Here is a 20,236-nt window from a genome sequence, read left to right on the forward strand (position 1 = left end):
TGAAAAGTTTTAATGAATAAATAAAGTAAAATAAATCAGCCATCAACAAATGGATCACTCATGTTGAGGAAGGACCAGACTGTTAGAAGATGAAGTCTGCAACGCCACACATCCACTTTAATTTGATATTAATCTTATCCATGTCCTAATTAAAGAAGGATTCATTTTTAATCTTATCCATGTCCTGATTAAAGAAGCAGGAATAATACCCAATGCAGTGCTGTTTCCTTTAGGGGCCATGGAGACTGATCCAATTCACCATGAACTGATGTAAAACGGGAAGAAACACCGCCAGGTTCTGGACCCTCCTAAGAATTGTTACACTGTCAGACTTGTAGCCTTTGTGTCCATCCGTCTTGCTGAAGGTCTTGCTCTTTTTGCTGATCCTATACTTTCCCAAACCTTTCCCAGGGACTACACTCTCCTGTTGGCATGTTCAGAATGCACAAGACTAACTCTCACCCCCTTGCTTCTTAGGCACACTCTGGCTGAGCTTCACTCAAGACAGGTTTCATTTGTTCTGCCAGCAGTCCATGTTATTTTCAATATTTTTTTACCAGCACCATAATCCAAAAGCGTCATTCATTTGGCTTTCCTTATTCATCACCCAGCTTTTACAGACATGTGAAACTATTGAAAATACTTTCACTTGAGTCAGGAGCATCTTAACCTTCAGAGTGAGATGAAGCAAGGACTTGATTCTTATTCATTGCTCAGCCTTCACATACACAGGAAGCTATTGAAAATACCACTTGGATCTGCTCCTTAGTCTTGCAGCACATCAAGGGCTCTTCAGCACTTTTAAGAAGTGATATGTACCAGATTGTACATGTAGGATTGGATTGTTTTGTTTTTTAAAAAATATTTTTATTGACATATCCTTCACATATCATAAAATTTAATTGCTTGCTTGACCATATTAAGAATAGTTATACAATCACCACCACAATCAATTTCAGCACAGTTTTTCCTACTTGTTACTAGTGCCCCATTTCCCTACATTGTCCCCTGCCATGCCCCAGGGAAATTATCAGTTGCCTCTACATATCTACCTATCCTGAATTTCGTATACAGAAAATCATACAAAACATAACAAATAAAACCATGACTGACAAAACACAGAAAATCCTTAATCAAGACGAAAGTAAATATACAATCAAAACACCTTTTAAAGTGAGTCAAAGGGAGATCGAATGATCAGGGCTTCCATTTTAGCCTAACAATGTCTGTCACAATGGCCTTTGCCACGCTCTCAACTGATAGTAAACAATTCACATCCTCGATTGGCGTCCACTGGGATTCACTGGTAGCTTAACCCACATGGGGACCCAGCAAATGGATTTTGGCCTTCCACTGTCATCCATATCCTTCTGCAACTTGAATATTAACAATTTAACCTCTGATACCATCCCCACATTTATTTTTTCATGTTTTTAATAATTTTTTAAAATTTTATTTATTTATTTAAAACATTTTATTAGTGACTCATACAACTCTTATCACAATTAATTGTGTAATGCACATCTGTACATTTTTTGCCCTCACCATTTTCAAAGCATTTGCTCTCCACTTAAGCCGTTTGCATCAGGTCCTCTTTTTTTGGAATTCCTGGATCACACTTGCTTGTGTGCTTCTTCCATGTGGGCTTAGTTGACACTTGGGTATGGTTGCTTGTTTGAAGACAAGCCTTTAAGTCCCTGGATGCTATTCTTTCTAATAGCCAGGCACCATCATGTTTCTTAACCACACTTTCAGGGATCTCTTTATGAGGGTGACTATTGAGCACGTCCATGCCATTACAACTAATTGTTTTTCGATTAGGGCTAGAACTAAGCGTGAGCCCCAAAACCATTCATAAACTTTGTTTTATATATGTCTCTGACTCATTATAGAGACATCATTATCATTTTATAATAAAATGATCATTTAAAATATAAATCACCTCCCTGGGGCAAACAGTACTTCTATTGATAGTGTCCTTAATTAGCCAATGGTATAGAATTTAAAATGCTGTTGAGAGGGGAAATTATGCAAGTATAAGTTGGCTTCAGACCACAATACATGAATTGTCAACTTGAATAAATTAAACTCGTGATTGGACACTATACTAACAATGGGGGTTGGTGGTAGGGCAAAACACTCGTTCACAAAGGAAGAACTATGTCTACCAGATGAGTATTGGCAATAAGAAAGCAAAGAGGACATTAAAACAGTAAGTATATGGTTGTTCCAGGTCACTATTCATTGGGCACCCTCAAAGCTAGGGATCTGAACAAAAATCCAGTGACCTCCAATGTCATAAGTTTGAGAAAGCAGTCATCTGCTTGTTCTCACACTAGGGCTTTTTCCATTTGATATCTTGGCTGCTGCTTCCATGACCATGGCTTATGGGTCCAAGTAAAATGATACCCTTGATAATTATAATCTTCTCTTCATTTATCATCCTGTTTTCTATTGTTTTAATGTACGGATTTTGGTCTTTACGTTGAACTGAATTGCAAGCTCTTCAAGTTCTCCTTGCTTTTACTAAGCAAAGTTGTGTCATCTGCACAACACACCGAGTTGTTAGTGAGACTTCCTCAGATCTTAATGCTGTGGTCTTCTTTGTGTAGTCCAACTGTGTAGATTATTTGCTCAGCACACAGATTAAGCTGTTGCTAGGTTCCTTCCTGTCAGTTTCAACTCACAGCCATCCTATGTACAACAGAATGCAACACCACCTGGTGCTGCACCCTCTTGAAACTGTTGTTTCTGTTCATTGCTGCAGCCTCTGTGTCAACCCATTTCAACCAGAGTCTGCTTCTTCACTGACTTTACTTACCGATTAAGTATGGCTAAAGATAAAAATCTGACACACACATTTCTGGATTTTAAACTAAGCAGTATTCCCTGGTTCTGTTTGTACAACAACCTCTCGATCTGGGTAAATGTTTCATATAAGCAAACTAAGTGTTCTGGAATTGCCATATTTCTCATTGTTATCTAGACATTTTTATAATCCATGTAGTCAAATGTCTTACATTGTCAATAAGGTAAATCCTTATCATGATTTCTTTTTTCTCTCATGGCATTATAGTTACAAAAAGGAGAGTCAAGACTCCCAAGAAGAATCTAGTACCCATTATGTGCCCGATGATTGTTCCCTCCTTTACAATACAGTTAACTCAGTTTTAATGATCTGCGTAGAGAAGGTTTCATTCACTTAAACAACCATATTAATATCAGTTTACTCTCAAATTACTTAAGAATCCACAATTTGTTTCACTTCTATTGACTGATTTTTTGGAGTTTACAATTCCAATTGAATTATCCTTTTTCTTTGTTTCGGGAAACTGTACGTAATTCAAAGTCATGTGGAAAAGCTTACAAAGACAATTGAGTTTAAGTCTGGAGACAACCATTTTTTAAAATTTAAGAGCCATTAAATATTTTAGCCTTTGAAGGCCATCTACTTTCTCTCTCAACTACTCTATCCTGTTATTAGATGATGAGAGATATAGACAGTTTTGAAAGGTGTTGTATTTCTTTTTAAAATCATTTTATTGGGGGATTATACAATTCTTATCACAATCCATACATACATCAATTGTGTCAAGCACATTTGTACATTTGTGGCCCTCATCATTCTCAAAATATTTGCTCTCCACTTAAGATGTTGTATTTCAATGAAACTTTATTTGTAAAAGTAGGCTGCTGGCCGTATCTTGGCTTAAGTTGTATAAATAGTATATAGTTACCTAAATAGTAGTCATGCCAACTGACAGCATCATCATTATGATATATCAAACACAAAACTGGTAATATTAAGAACATTAGTAGCAACACCACTACCGGTTCTGAAAGCCTATTGTGTACTCTCCTTTCACCATAATTATTAACAGAAAATATATGCTTGTAACAGATGAATTACATTCTACAATATACTATTTTCAAATAATGAAGCCTGAACATTTATTATTCAAATAGTAAATTTCAATATATTTAAATAATCTGTATGCTGAACAAACAATCAGAGAAGATAAACTATGTGAAGAATTCTTGCTGCACCAGGATTGGAGGAAGGCTCACTAACAACCTGCAATATGCAGATGACATAACTTTGCTGACTGAAAGTTAAGAGGATTTGAAGCATTTATGAAAATCAAAGTCTTCAGTATGTATTCCCTCACAATATCAAGAAAACAAAAATCCTCACAACGGGATCAACAATAGGCAACACCATGATCAGTGGATAAGAGATGGACGTTTAAAAAGAGTTCATTTGACTGGATCCACAGTCAGTGCTCGTGGACAGCAGTCAAGAAATCCATGGTATGTTGCACTGAATAAATCTGCTGCACGAGACCTCTTTAAAGTGAGAAAGAGCAAACATGCCACAGTGAGGACTGAGGTGAGCCTGATGCAAGCTAGTATTAGCTGTCTCATATGCAGATGAAAGCTAGGCATGGATCCAGAAGTCCAAGGAACGGATGCCCTTGAATTGCGGTATTGGTGGAGAATACTGAAAATACCATGAACTGCCAGGAGACAAAATGATGTAACTTGAAAGAAGGACAGTAAGAATGTTCCTTAAAGGGAAGGATGGCGAGACTTTGCCTTGTGTGCTTTGGACATGTATCTGCGCCACACACACTATAGTCAATTAACAAAAACGCTCCAGTAGGAGAGACCCATCCCAGGACAAGGACATCGTACTTGATAAAGCAGAGGGACAGCAAAAGAAAAAGAAAGAGAGAGACCCTCATTGAGATAATTTGACATGACAGCTGCCTCATGATAGTTGGGAGGATCCTGCTAACTGGGCAATGTTTTCCTCATGTGTAGGGTCCCGATGGGTCAGAGATGACTCAATAGCCGTTAACAACTATGTGTTAAGTGCTTTAAAGGAATTCGTTATCTCATTTAATCCTCAAAACAGCTCAAAGAACAGAAACTAATATTTATGGACTTTAATAATACACTATTTAAGGCAATTGCATTATGTAATACTTTAGAAATTTTTCTTTTTGAAATAGATCACAAAAGGCCATGCATTCTTAGGCAAGTAATTTCTTAATTCTTACATATTCCAGGATAAATTATTTAGAAAATCTTAAGTAAAACCCTCTCTCCATTAGGAGTCAAATTGAAGTGTTTTTGTTTTTTTTTAAGCCTTTAAGCATAAATTAAATGGCTTAAGTTTTCAAGTTAGGATTTGTTTTTCCTTTTTATTAATGAATTGAAATTTACAATTCATTAAGAAACAGAAAAAGTCTTTATTTCTATGTCATACATAATATTAAGAATTTAAGATTATTTTTATATGAGTTTTTATTTTGATCTAAAATGATAAAATATTAATATTCATAGAAAAATATCTTTATAACAGACAGTATATTTTATTATATTCTGTTTTTCTAATAATTAACAATAAAGCTTGAATAGTATCTTATTGTTACATAAAAATATATAGACTAGTAAAAACATTCATATAAATATTTTAAAATATCAGAACAGTGTCATATATAGAAGATTACAACTTTAATAAAATCTTCAAAGGTATTCACAAATTAAGGGGAAAAACAGACAATGAAGCCAGCAATTCAAGCATAAGGGACAACTGTTTTGTAGGCCAACGTCATTGGTCCTCCAGGGTATTGTCTCCAGACATTCTCTTTGGTTCCAATGGTTTTAACCTGTATACTGTGCTCAGCTCCTCATCCCAACCCATAGTGTTACATTTCAGAATGTTTCATGGCACAAGCCCGTAAGCCAGTGGTTCCCAACCTATGGGTTATGACCCATGAGGAAGGTTGAGAACCACTGCACTTGACTACCCACTTGTCAGTTTGATCCCAGCCATTAACTTGAGGGAGAAAGACATTATCTGAGTATGATTCTGAATGAGGTTTTTCGTGAAAATTTATGGGTATCAATTGACTTAGCAAGGATACTTCAATGAATTTAAGAGAAAGACAATTTTCCCAAACTGTCTGTCTCAACACATCACATCTTTGTCAACAGTTCAGTTATTGAATTCCTGATTCCAATAGAGCTTTAAAAATCATTAACTACTGCAGTTACAGAACTAAAATATTTATAAAACTATCTTGTCAGAAGTTGTAAGAATCATAATCTTCCCAAGGCACTAATGCTTACAGAGCACCTATACCTTCAGCGAATTAATGAGTCACCCAAAAGTGTTGGTTCAAGAGAAAATTTACTGAGTATATTAATCAAAACAAATGATAATATAGACATATTCAGTATTAGCTTATTCACCTTTAATAGTGGCAATAAATTTAAATGTCTTCTGATTTTTAATTAAGAATAATTATTTGGTAAACATTCTTGTTTGAGTTTTTAGACCCTTCACTAAGTTTGTCTCAGGCATATACCTGGACTTGAAACCATGAGGTAATAGAACATAACTTGCCACTTTACGAGTAATGCTAAATTGTACCTCAACATGCTTTTAAAAATTTACATTTGTACTAGGATATGAGCAGCCCTGTTATAGGCTAAATTGTTTACATTGAGTATTTCCAATTGCCTGTCAGTCTTATAAAACATATCATTATAATAAAAGTACATAGTGTTCTGATTGCGAGGGGTGTTTCTCCCTTTATTCACAGTCTCCTGGCTCTGGAGCTCCTCTTCTGAGCATCTGCCCATTCGAATCTAGATGCTGCCTCTGTTTACGCAGCTTCCCTCCACTCTCCTTTGCTGACTTGTGTTACCTTTGTTACATACAGTTTATTGCTCTTAATGTTGTAAGACTTAATCATCCATCATTTCTGGTTGGGCACTTTTTGTCCTCTTGCTTCCAAGGTCATTAAAGATATAAATCCTATGATAATATCTAGGAGTTTTAAAGTTATACTTTTCACATTTTATTCTTGATACATCTGAAATGAGAGTAGGAATATAATTTTTTTTTCATGCATGTAATCCATTGGCCCTCTTACATTACCTGGAAAGTCTGTCTTTTGCTCACCTTTGTAAGGCTACCTCTGCCATGTCCTCATGCAAGGCATACATCTGTAGATCTAGATCTATCTACAAAAGCCAAACTGAGTGCCATCGAATCAATGCCAACTCAAAACAACCCTCTCAGACACAGGGAAGAACTGCCCCTGTGAGTTTCTGAGGCTGTAATTGTTTACCCGTAATAGAAAGCCCTGTCTGTCTCCCATATGTATCTCTAGAAATAGGTTTGTTTATTTCCTGGCTATCTCAGTTTGTAGATCTTTGTATTTTTCATAATTTTCCTAAGGACTTGATGCCTTGATATCTGGTAAAAGAAGTTTAATGATAGTCATACTCTTCACAAATCTATTCTTGACTTTGCTGTTCTTGCTCCATATGATGAAAGTTAATGAGTTTTACTAATAACGTTTCATTTATATTGAGGGCATCTCTCCAGTGCTATCACGAGGACTGATGTCACTCAATGGGTGAACTAAGGGTTCTAGCACCGCCCCCCGCCCCCAGTGGACCTCACCTATACCAGACCACACAGAATCCTTAGGAATGACAACTATCGATTTGAATCATAAAAAGAGATGTGATAGAGTTGTAAACAGCTTACATATGATATTTCTTGGACTATGTGAATGCCAACAACAAAATTGATATGTAGTGTCTTTTTGTATTGAATCAATTAGTTAAAGCATTATTCACAACTGAGGGCAAACATATTCTTTTGTCTGTGTCTCTCCTTTAATTATTACTTCAGTCTTTAAAAAGTTATTGAGATAATTTCACAAATACTAATTACCATAATGTTATAACTAAAACACCCAAAAAATATGGTAAAATTAAAAAAAAAACTATAAAAATGCCAGCAACACCAAAAATAACAGCTGATGCTCCCAGCACTCGCAAACAAAACGCCATGTTACTAAGTATCATGGCAATTCTGACCAGAATGCTTAAGGAGGTTCAAAAAGTAAATAATCATGGAGCTTGGCCTTAGAGACATATTGATATATGTAAACTCGGCTTACAAAAATTGTTTTGGCTAAGATAGCTACCTGCAGAATTATAAAATAATATATGTTAAAGTTCTGCCCTCTTACATTAACTGGAAAGTGTCTTTTCTCGCATTTGGAAGGCCACCTCTGCCATAGACTCACGCCAGGCAGGTATCTGTGGATCTGAATCGAGATCTATCTATAAAAACCAGACAACCATGGCCCTTCCTCCAACACGGCACTTTGCAGCAATACCCTGCGAGGGCCACCACAGTATATTTTTTCTAATATTCAGATCTTGGATATTTTGAAATAATGTTTTATAACTCCTCTTTTTTTCTTTGAGAGCTATGAATTTGTAACAGAAGGACTTTCATGATGTCTTCACAAGAAGCTGTCTTTTCTAGAAAAGTAATCTCTGTCCTCCTCCAAAGCCATTTAGCTTGATGCTATTTGTGAAAATGAAATTAAGTCAAAGAGTCATTTATTTTAGACCCAACAAAATCTAACACTATCTGAGTTCATTAATAACAAGAAATTACCAAATTAAGAATGTAACTCATCTTGCCAGAACAGCAGTCTTTGACACTATCATTCATTTAATTTCACTTTCTGGGAACTTTAATTAAAGAGGCTTTTTTTGAAGATACTTTTTTTGAGTTTATAAAAGATCAAGGCTGTCTTGTTAGGTTAGAAAAAAGAAAAAGAAGGATAGTTTGCACTATTTAACTATCCACTTCAAAAGTCTGTTCCTAATTACATAGACTACTTATGGTGCTCTAGAGAAGAAGAGTAGCTGATTGACAAATATATGTAGAATGATACACATACACATTTATTTTGGGATTACTGGCTAGGAGTTTGAGTTAGCAAATTCCCAACCTAACTTACTGCCAGTGAGTAGGTTCCTGCTCACAGCAACACAGAAGTGCAGGAAAGAACCACCCAGTGGATTGTGGGAATAGAAAGTTTCCTCTTTAGCTAGCATTGCCTGAATAGAATGTCATAGAAGCTTTGTCCTGTCATCTATTTTTGTGACAAATAGATGTTCCTCATATGAAGAAAAATATTTGAATTATATGATCCAAGCTTTGCATTGAAGTCTTTACCTTTTACTTTCAAAGAAGTATAATGGACATGAATGAGGAACATCTATACTATTTTGTTGTCATATACCTGCATGAAACCATCACCTCACTTATGATGTGTGTTATCTGTAAATATTCAGACATTATTCATTTAATGAAAAAGACCGGGTGATTCACACTGTTCCATTTCCCATTCTGTTGTTTTTCTACTGAAATTTAGATAGCTTATTGTTTTCTACCTGCTGACCTCAGAAATCCAGTTCCAAATTCTTTTGGAAAATAATTATTTTAAATTGATTTTTTCTTGCCCTTAGCTAAAATAATCCCTTTCCAAATCTATGTGCTGTCCTGAGATCCAATGTAGCACTGTATGGAATACTGATCACCCGTATTCTGTTATTGATCACTTTCTTGAGGAAAAGATGTTTTCTTATAGTACATAATAAATCTACATTAATAGGAAGTGAAAATTTGAAGGGAAAAAACTTTTTAAATCATAAAGAATTCATAGATCTCCTGAGAAGATCCAGTATAGTGATATCAAATTAGGTATATCTAAAAAACCTGAATTATCAAGGTGTGGACCTAGAAAGGAAAAACACTTCCAAAAAAGTTGCTTTTTACTATTTAAAATGAATTTTACTATTTGGGTGTATAAATAGTATGGGCGTATATAAGCACATAGACAATATATCTCTGGTATTAAAATTTCATATGGCGAGAAATTAAGAAAGAAAGGTTTTAAAGGTTCATTTGAGTGACAGTAATTTTTTTTCTGGTAACCTCAATTTAGAAAAATGATAAAAAGATATAAATGGTTTGTTTATTTCTATATGATTTTCAAGGTTTTTTCCCAAGAAATGGAATAAGGTATTTATAACTCTTTTAAAATGTTGCTTTAATATTACAAAGGTAAATTTCAACTTCAAGCACTCACAACAGGAGTTTCGTACTGCAATGCTATCAGACAGAGAAAGGGAGACCATCCCTGGTAGAGAGGCTGCAGATGGAAGGGCCTGGGAAATGGGCCCCTCCAGAGAAGCATGTGCCCAGCTCCCCAGGCTGCATGCATGCCTGCCTGGGATTTACCGGAAGCGCTGTCTGTACTCATGATCAGGTGTTTACGGTGGGAAGGTCTTTCAAACACAGTGGCTCCTCGTTATGCTTGGATTTGGTAATTGCTCAAATGATCTCAAGCACTTTTATGTTCAGTTCACACCACACGCACGCACACAGAAAGCTGGGAAATGCCCGGCTGAAATTAAGCAAGAATAAGTCATAAAATTGAAAAAAAACCAAAAAACATTTGCCTTCAGTTGGTTTGAACTCATGTCCGTGCATCAGGGTAGACTTTTTGACCATTGAATTTCAGTGGCTGATTTGTCAGAAGTAGCTCATCGGGTCTTTTTTCCCAGGTGCCTGTGAGTTAACAATCAAGCACGCTCAGCACTTGGCCCATCTCACTACCCCGCATAGCAATCACCTTTCAATCAGTCTGTTAATGCCAGGCTGTTCACACATCTGCTGCCATGCCACTGAAAGCTATGGCACCGGAATTGCACATACCAGCGGGGACACATTTCAATCATGTCAAGGCTAAGTCAAGGAAGAAGGGCATGATACTTTCCTTCCAAAAATTAGCCAATAAAACCACACAGCTCACAACAGAATATTGTCAAATTACTGCTGGGAGGGGAGTCCCTGGGTTAGAAGTTACTCAATATTGGCAGTGGTTGTAGCAATGCCCTTGAGCTTGCGACACTCACGAAAATGGCCCAGGGATGTCCAATGTTGTCTCTGGTGCCCACTCAGAGCCACCCCAATGGCAATGAACAACAGCAACAAGCAAGGATGATACGAATTGACTCTAAATTCTGCACACAACCCAGCAGCTATCTTACTTCTATAAGACAAGTTTCTTCCTTTGGAGTTCAGAGCCCCACCCCTCTCCCCTTGGAAAAGGGTTTACTACCCTGTTCCCCAAAAGTAAGACATCCCCCCAAAATAAGACCTACTTACATTGAAATATAAGGCATCACCCTGAAAATAAGACCTCCCCAAAAATAAGACCTCCCCAAAAATAAGCCCCCCCGAAGCTATCATGACTCTGGACCGTAGCAGCAGGCACTACCACGCAGCTCACTGTTGGCTGCAGTGCAGCGGGAGCAGGCAGGAAGTGCAAGGTCTCATTTAATAAATCAACAAGCAATAAATGCGTACCGTATTCTTCTTCATGGAAAAATAAGACATAGCCTGAAAATAAGATTTAGCGCATCTTTGGGAGCAAAATTAATATAAGGCACTGTCTTATTTTCGGGGAAACCGGGTACAAGCTTGCCTCCTCATTGCTGAATCTTTTGAACACTTAAATACTCTGAATTTAGATTTTATGCTAAGCCCCATAACCAACATTAAACTAATTGATAATCATTTAGACTAATTTAATTTACCTAAACCCCTCTGTTATCTCCTGGCATAGTTTTTCCTATGCCAGAATAAATCCTAGTTTTAAAAATTGTAGACATCTTTTTTTATATTTATGCTCTTGGTAGTGCTATGGTCAAGCACTTGGCTTCTAACCAAAAAGGAGTAGGTGTCCACCCACCAGCCACCCCCAGGAAGATGTGTTGTTCTGCTTCCATGGAGACTGCGGTCTTGGAAACTGTGCAGCCGTACTGCTTTGTCCGGTGGGGATAAGAATGACAAGGAATTCCAGCACCTAACCCACAGCACTGCAACCATTTTTTTTCTTAAAATGTTATCACTCCTGAATCGATAGTACCTTTGGCGGATTAGCATGCTTGCTTATAAACATTAACAAATGGTGTCAATAGTGAGTTATGCGATCCCAGGAAATCCTGAAATCAAGAATGCAAATAGGAAAATCAATACAAATATAGATCTCTATGTGTAATTGCATAATAGATTGCTAAATCATATTTAGCCTAGTAGCATCCATGTAAAGCATGCCATGTTTCCAGAAAGCAAATAACAATGCAAATCCTTCCAACTGTGCATTTCACTATGAATTAATATCAGTTAAAAATCATTCTGTCTTTTTAAAATAACCAATGCAAAGTTAATATGATCCGTGATTGTGTTTACATAACATCAAGTGGGCAATAATCTGATTCTGTGCCTGGAATATCACAACATTAGTTTTCTATCCAGAAGAGAAAAACTGCAAAAGCAAACATTGCATCAAGTCAATTCCAACTCATAGCAAGTCTATAGGATAGGTAGAGCTGTGGAGGTTTCCTAGACTAACACCTTTCACAGGAGTGGAACGCAAAGGTCGTGCTCAATTAAATTACCATCCCTTGGTTTAAAATGAAAGACTTCATCTGAAAATACACCTGACAGGAGAGGTAAGGTGTGGCTTTTCTGCTAACCCCTTTTCTGCTCCCCCCTCTCCTCATAGGACAGCTCCATCGGGCGGAGCCTGCAGAGTGGGTCTGAGTTTCAGTTTCTCCTAAGTGTGCCAAGAACTCTGGAGTAGAGAATACAAATTTATAACAAAGCCTGGGCTGAGATACTTGTGAGAGAAAAGAAACTCAAAAAAGAACACCCAATAACCAGCCCCCTCCTGTTGTGCCAGCCACGACGTCTGCCATGGAGGATGAGTTCACGTGTGGTGATGAGGAGGACCATGAGCTGGAATACTCTGAAGAGAGTCACTCTGGACCAAATGTGGGTTGGGAAAAGCAGGACCATCATCCCAAAGCATTCACAGAAGATGACCCCAAGCAGAGTTAGGCAGTTTGCAAAAGGTGAAAAAGGAGAACGGGGATTTAAACCACTGAAACAAATGATCAAGATTCACTTCAACTTGACAAATTTTCCAGAAATGACGAACAGATATAAACAACTCTTGACCTATATTCGGAGTGCAGTCACAAGAAATTGTTCTGAAAAATCTATTAATTCCACCCTTGATGATAGCTCCATGTCTAAACAGGTGGATTCACTGCAGGAATTCTATGAAACTACACTGGAAGCTTTGAAAGATGCTAAGAATGAGAGACCATGGGTTAAGACAAGCATGAAAATTATACTCAGAGCGAGAGGAATAGGGAAGCTTTGAGAAAATGTATGCTGACTACAGCAGTCCTGCCAGACTGAGGATGGCGAAGATGACCTGGAAAAGGGCACACAGTTATTAGAAAGATACCCTTTGTAAACTCAAATGTATACAGCACAGAAAAATAACAGAAACCTTACGGCACCCTCTGAAGAGTCATGTCACATCAAGTCGGCCATCCCTCATCCACTGATCACGGGGATCGTCAGAGAAGGTGGAGGCAAAGGCTCACGCGAGAAGGTGAGTTTGAAAAGGCACACACTGATTTTTTTTTTTGAAGCCTTCAAGAGTTATGCTGAATCAGAAAGTCCCAGATGAACTTCTTGCTTAAAATATTAGGTCTTCGCAAATTTGCAATTGAAATCGGGAATAAATCCATTTGACTCCCAGGAAGCCAAGCCATACAAAAATGATCCAGAAATTCTAACGACGACAAATTTAGTAAATGCCTAGCAGAATAATGATGTTACTGAATTTAAAGATTCTAAAAACAAGTCACAGTAACATAATGGATGACCCTTTCATAAGAGAACACACGGAAGAGCTTTTGAGGAACATCAGAACACACGTGCTCATAAAATTAATAAAGCCTTACACAAGAATACATATTCCTTTTATTTCTAAGGAGTTAAGCATCAATGTAGCTGACGTGGAGAGCTTGCTGGTGCAGTGCGTGTTGGATGGCACGATTCACGGCCGCATTGATCAAGTGAACCAGCTCCTGGAACTGGATCGGTCAGAAGAAGTGGTGCATGATATCCGGCATTAGGTCAATGGACCAACCAACCAAATTCTCCCAGCCACTCTGTAGTCAGTACACTGGCTTCACACAGAGCAAGCTTTTACAGATGCATTTACAGCAACAGTGCAGAGATGTAATCCTTAAAAAAAAAAAAAAACTGGGAATGGCAAAACTACTGTCAGTCGATGCGTCCTGAAAATTATTGGAGTTATGACAGAAGTGCTTTTTTGTTCAACTGGGTTGTGTTTTGCTGCTGCATTTCTCCCAAGATAAAAACAGCTTTAATCTCCAGAAGAAAGCCGAAATGCCATGGGATTTATGTTGCATTGACATCTGGCCCTAAACACGCAACATTGTAGCAATTTGTCATGGGCAACTTGACCAGAGAGAAGATTGTTGTCATGATTTTACACGTTACTGTTGGTTAAATTAAAAGATGTTTTGTAAAAAACAATAACAAAATAAAACATATTTTACCTGCAGAAATTTTCTCACAGATAACCTGAGATAACTTGAAATGCACACCCCTTTGGACACTTCCTTTCCTCATGTAGAAATTAAAATGTCTGCTGCATTTTGCAAAATGTCAATCCTCCAAAAACGTGTCCACATATTTCTGTACCTTCAGTGTAGTAAAGGTTTAGACGAAACCCCATAAGTATAGGGGCATACAGTCAGGTTTCAAGCAGCGAAATAAAAAGTGCAGCTCCGGAAAAAGAAAAGAAATTGTCCCTGTTAAGGACTAGCAGCAAAGACTAGGGGCCCCTTTTCCTGGGAGCCACTGCTTACCAAAGCCAAGTTCATGGCCAAGAGCCCATTCTGATCCTGTTATGCAGGGTAGAACTGTCCCTGTGGGATTCTGAGGCTGTCGCTCTTTATGGGAGTAGAAAGCCTTGCCTGTCTCCCACAGAGCTATGGTGTCCGAGGCAGAAATAATTTAATCTCCTTGCAAATGAGTAATTTTGTACTCCTAACAGTCAGTTGTTGTGGTCTGGGGACCTTACAGAATCCTACTGAGCTCAGTGAACAAGGAAGGGAACCTGGCTGGAGGTTGAAGTATTTCTAGGTCTAGGTTTGAGAGAGGACTCTGCTTCTGAGCAGAGACTGCGCTCTTGCTGCTTTTCAAAGAGACTGTGCCTTGTAAGTTCATTCGCCACAAGAAAATCACTGTGCCCACCGTTGCTCCTAACTTTCCACTGCTCCAGAGATTATCTTATTGTTAGGTGTTTTTATGCTGGTTATAAATCATAATGTCTGCATACGTAAGACAGTACCACATTTCCCAGACGTGTGTCCTTCTCACAATTACTCACTGCCATCGAGCCGATTCCAACTCAGAGCAATCTGATGGACGGTGTCTAAGACTGTAAATGCCTAGAGGACTAGGCAGTCTCCTCTTTCTCTAGCAGAGAGGCTAGTGGGTTTGAACCACTGAGATCAAGGTTGGAATTCTAGCACCTAACCCACAGCACCACTAGGGCTCCGTATTTGGACAGCAGTGGGTATATCTGCCCTCGATATTGAAGCTGCACGGTCAATCCATTTCATTGACAATCTTGATTTTTGCCGACCCTCTAACTTCTCTAAGATGTCCTTGGGGAAGCGGTCCTTCCTGATAGCACGTCCAAAGTATAGGTGACAGTCTCATGATCCTGCTACTGAAGAGTAGTCTACCTTTTTTTCCCTCAAGGTAGATTAGTTCAATTTTTCTGGCAGCCCGTCGTTAAGTCAATCTTTTTCACCAGCCAAGAGACCACATGAAACCAGAAAACATACTCCCAGAAACAGGCATTGGAAATATTGTTCTAACAAAAGGCGATCCAAAACTGAGGAGGGACTTTGAGGACGATTCCCAAACCATAGTATGAATACAGGGAACAGTGCTTGATAGTTTATGTCGTCTTAAATATCTGAAGGAAAAATAATCATGGCCCTAGAAATATTCTCAAATTTGTATTTTAAACTTCAGAACATCAGCTGGGGGGAAAAGGGGGGGGGGGAAGCATGACCGTCGTTAAGAAGCTCATATGAAGGAGGTGGGGTGAGGGGGATAACGTGGAGAAATTATAGAATTCACAAGAAAACCAGAAGAGACTAAGATAGGTATAACAGATATTCTTGGGGGTGGGAATGGAACAAATAGAATACAATAACAAACGAGGGAAGAAAATTTCTTGAACTGAAGGGAAAAAAACAAGAAGGAAGCACATTTGTAAGTTGAGTGTTTACTAAACCTCAGGTAGATTTAAAAAGACTCCTTCCTATGCATTTCACGATGACCTTCGAGGTTTCCAGAATTAAGGGGGGAAAACACACTTAAAAGCCTCTGGATGGGCTTGCGTAACCTATAAAAGCAAGGGAAACACACTGTGCATCAGAAAACGCATCTACAATACTGGAAAGCACAAGGCAGTGGACAAATGTTTGCAGAGAGAAGCCACAAGATTCAAGAATTTTAACTCAAGAATATTTATAAAGCCAAACACTTACCTGTCTAGGTTACATATGCTAGCATTTCAGTTCAGAGAAATATTCCAAAACAGGTGCGTCAACCATAAACCACAATCCAGATGACTGGAAAAGAGAAGAAAGGGAGAGAAATCAGAGGGCATTGCATGTAATGTAAATGCCAAATGAAGCGCCTTCTTAAAGGAGAGAATTATAGTTCGAGAAACTAAAATCAAAATTGTAAACCATCTCTACAAAACATGGTTTAGAGAGAGTAAACGTCTGTGGGAAGTGGAAATGACAGACATGTACTATAATGTTTCGACTGGTAAGGGGCTGGGGAATGAGCTTGCAAGTGAATCTGTGTGGGAGTGTACACAAATGTTAATGCAATAACAAAGAATAGATTCATATGTAACAGGAATTTGGTTGGTGGATGAGAAAAACAGAGTTTAGCTGGTGTGGTTCGGTGCTGTCTAGTCATAGACTGTCCAAACCAACACGGGGAGAAAAGAGAGGAACAAAAATTGGACAAAACCTGAAAAGGTCAAAAGATATAAAAGCAATAATCACATGCAGTCACCAAGGAACATCAGAACAAGTATAGTGCATTCAGTGGGAGTCAGTTGGAGTTTCCAGTGAAAAGTCAAAAAGAAAAAAATGATATTTGAAAGCAAAATCAAATAAAGCAAAATCAAAAAAAATGTTTTATAGAAAACATTTATGCAAAGTGGCCAAAAATGTAGCAGAAAAATCATCTCTCTAGAAAATACCTAAAGAAAGAAAGAGGTGTTTCCCTCATTAGACAAAGATGACAAAACCACCTTGACAGAAAGGAGCAGAAAAGGAGGGCTCTGAGCCATGTAAACACAGACACAAGCACAAGTCTGCCCGCAAAGACCGCAGCCACGACATTGCTTTAAAGGGCCGTTTTTGTAAGAGTCCTTTTATGGAAATCCTTTTATGGAAAATGTATGGTTAAAACAAAGGGCTTGAAATATAGAGGACACTGATAATTTTTCTGGCAAAATACAAACCACCAAACTGGTGGACAATGAAAGAAACCCATCAGAACAAGATTGTAATTTTTTTTATCTATTTACTAAAAGGATTGTGTCCATATAAAACACTGAGCGTGGAACGGAAAGAGGAACAAAGTTCTTAAAGATGCTAGACTTTTCTTCGGAAGCCTCACAGCCACCATCATGATGTTGCCTGCTGAAGAAAGTCTCTCCTTGAAAACGTGGAAGAAATTATGGATTGCCGTTATGACGACGTCATTGTTCAGTAGGCTGGTTACAAGTGTACCATGATAAGTAGGGCACTGATACAATTCGCTGCAACAATAAATCTTAAAATAAATTCTATTTTATTAGTAAATGCAATATCCACATTTCTACAAAGAATGAGATACTTTGTAAAAACTATATGACAATTAATAAAAGAATCTAGTAAGAAGGATATAGCAGATCACTCTAGGAAAATTTGAGAATAAACTAAATGTAAATGGTAATAGTCACACACACACACGCAAAAGGATTGTATTTCTAATAGTCACTGAGATAGGCCTCAGAAACAACATTTATAATTAAACAATGAGATCTATATGGGGGAAATTATCTTAACAAATATAGAATATAATCCAGGTAAATAAAAACCAGCACACTTTTAAATATAAAGACTTGATTTTAATCATTTTAAGATCCTATATTGAATATAAATAATAAAGAAAAGGGCCCATTAAATTTAACATAGACATATGTGACCATATAAAGTTCAAAATCTTATAGAGGTTCAAACACAGACTATTGACTAGAGAAAATATTTTTAGCAAACATACCAGACAAAGCTCAATATCTTTAATATTACTAACTCAAGAGCTGATAAGAAAGAAAAACAATACAATAGAAAAATGCCATGGCCAGGAAAAGATTATTTTAATTAACTCTATCTGACCAAACACACATCTGAATGTCTGAGCAACAGTTAGTAATTGTGATTATATCTGTGGCTGGGACAGATTTGGGAAAACAAGCATGTTTCTGTGTTACTGAAATGCAGGTATTTATTATAACATATTGAAAATAATCTCAATATTTCCATATTTTGAACATTAAAAATTATCTGTTGTCCCAGAAATTCCAAGTTTGATCATTGATTAATAGATATAACTGCTATACGAAAATCAATTCTACTGATAGTATATCAGGTTGGTATTACAGTCTTATTTTTGAAGTAGCAAAACTAACATAGTTGAATCGGTGCACCAGAGGGGGGCAGGGTTTATATTGAGTTGTGTACTTAATACTATATACAATGTGATTAGTTTGGTTTATGTCTCAACCTAATGAGATGTCCAAGACTGTCCAAAAATGTAAAACTTCAGTAGTGTAGTGGTGTATAAAGTGCGGACTCATTTCTGTGATTATGTAATTATATGTGTTTGGATGAGGGTGGAGGTGACAGGCATATATGAAGTGGTTAACAGAAAACACTATGAAAAGTGGAAAAGGGATTGTGTTAGCAATTTCTTTGTTTACTTTGAACTGTTTCACAGTTAAAAAGTGTATTAAATTCTTTCTTAAGAAGGACATGCCAATTAAAATTAAAAAGCATGGGAATCTACAGAGGTGCTAGAATTATGTATAATGCTAATTTCCTCTTCATATCTAAATTAACCATCTGAAATGCTTTTAATGTTCTATTCCTTAAAAATTATTGAAACTCTATATATTTCTATATTTTCCAAAGGTAACTGGAAGAGAAGTCCTTCCTCATAGTCCATATTGACATTAATAAAAGAGAAACTAGAGCTCCTTTATTACGCCACTCCAACAAATCATGTGGTAACTTCTCAAAGGGATATGTTCTGATTTACTCTAACACTCACATGTGTGCTTTTTAATTAAAATTTAATCTTGGTTTGCACATTTTCATTTCAAGTGCCACCTTTGTAGAATGGACAGGTGAAGGACAAAACAACAATATACTGCATTTTCGTGTGCATTCTACATTATTGATACCTAAAATAGTATATTTATAGAATTCACATGATATATTAAAAGTAAGAATGGATGGGAAATTCCTTAACAGAATAAAGGCCATAAATAAACAAACAAATGGCCAACAGCAGTGATAAGTGGAACATATTTTCCCTGAAAATAGCAACCAGACAAAAATGTCTGCTATAACACTTGTTATTCAAAATCCTGCTAGAAATCTTAGCCTGAACCATTAGAGAAGAAAAATAAATCAAGGGAATTCAACTGGGAAAAACACAAGAGAAACTCTTGCTATTTGCAGATGATATGATACTCTATTGAGAAAACCCAAAAGGCTCCCAAAAAAGATTGTTGGAAATAATCAAGGTATTTGGCAAAGTAGCAGGTTATAAGAGTACAGTAACAGGATACAAAATTAACAAGCAAAACTCAATTTGAAACCTGTATCGCAGCAAAGAGAGCTATGAAAAACATATCAAGAAAGTAACACCATTTACAATATCCAAACAAAGATGAAATACTTAGGAATAAACCTAACCAAAGAAACAAACACTTGAACAAAGAAAAATACATAATACTATTACAAAAAACCAACAAAGACCTAAATAAATGGAAGAAAATCCCTTGGTCGTGGATAGGAAATCTTAATTTTGTGGAAATATCAATACTACCTAAAGTAGTGTCTAAATATAACACAATTTAGATCCATATCCCAATTTCATTCTATAAAGAAATGGAAAAACTAATTACCAGATTCATATGTAGAGGGTTGAGACCTAGGATATGAAATAACTCCTTATGAAAAAGAACCAGATAGATGCCCTCACAATATTATAATTAAAAGAAAAACCAGGTAGGAGGCCTCACAAAACATGCTACAGAGCCACAGTGGTTAAAACTGACTGGTACTAGCACAGTGA

The 20,236-nt window shown here is 37.1% G+C and overlaps 1 protein-coding gene and 1 pseudogene across 2 annotated transcripts in view; both read left to right on the plus strand.

The window, feature by feature from the left end:
• Positions 1-20,236, plus strand: part of NALCN (sodium leak channel, non-selective) — a 436,823-nt gene that overhangs the window by 174,402 nt on the left and 242,185 nt on the right. The window lies entirely within an intron of this gene.
• On the plus strand, positions 12,656-14,003 carry LOC142461558 (COP9 signalosome complex subunit 2 pseudogene; annotated as a pseudogene).

This window comes from Tenrec ecaudatus, chromosome 11 (assembly GCF_050624435.1).
Source record: "Tenrec ecaudatus isolate mTenEca1 chromosome 11, mTenEca1.hap1, whole genome shotgun sequence".
Classification (NCBI taxonomy): Eukaryota; Metazoa; Chordata; class Mammalia; order Afrosoricida; family Tenrecidae; genus Tenrec; species Tenrec ecaudatus.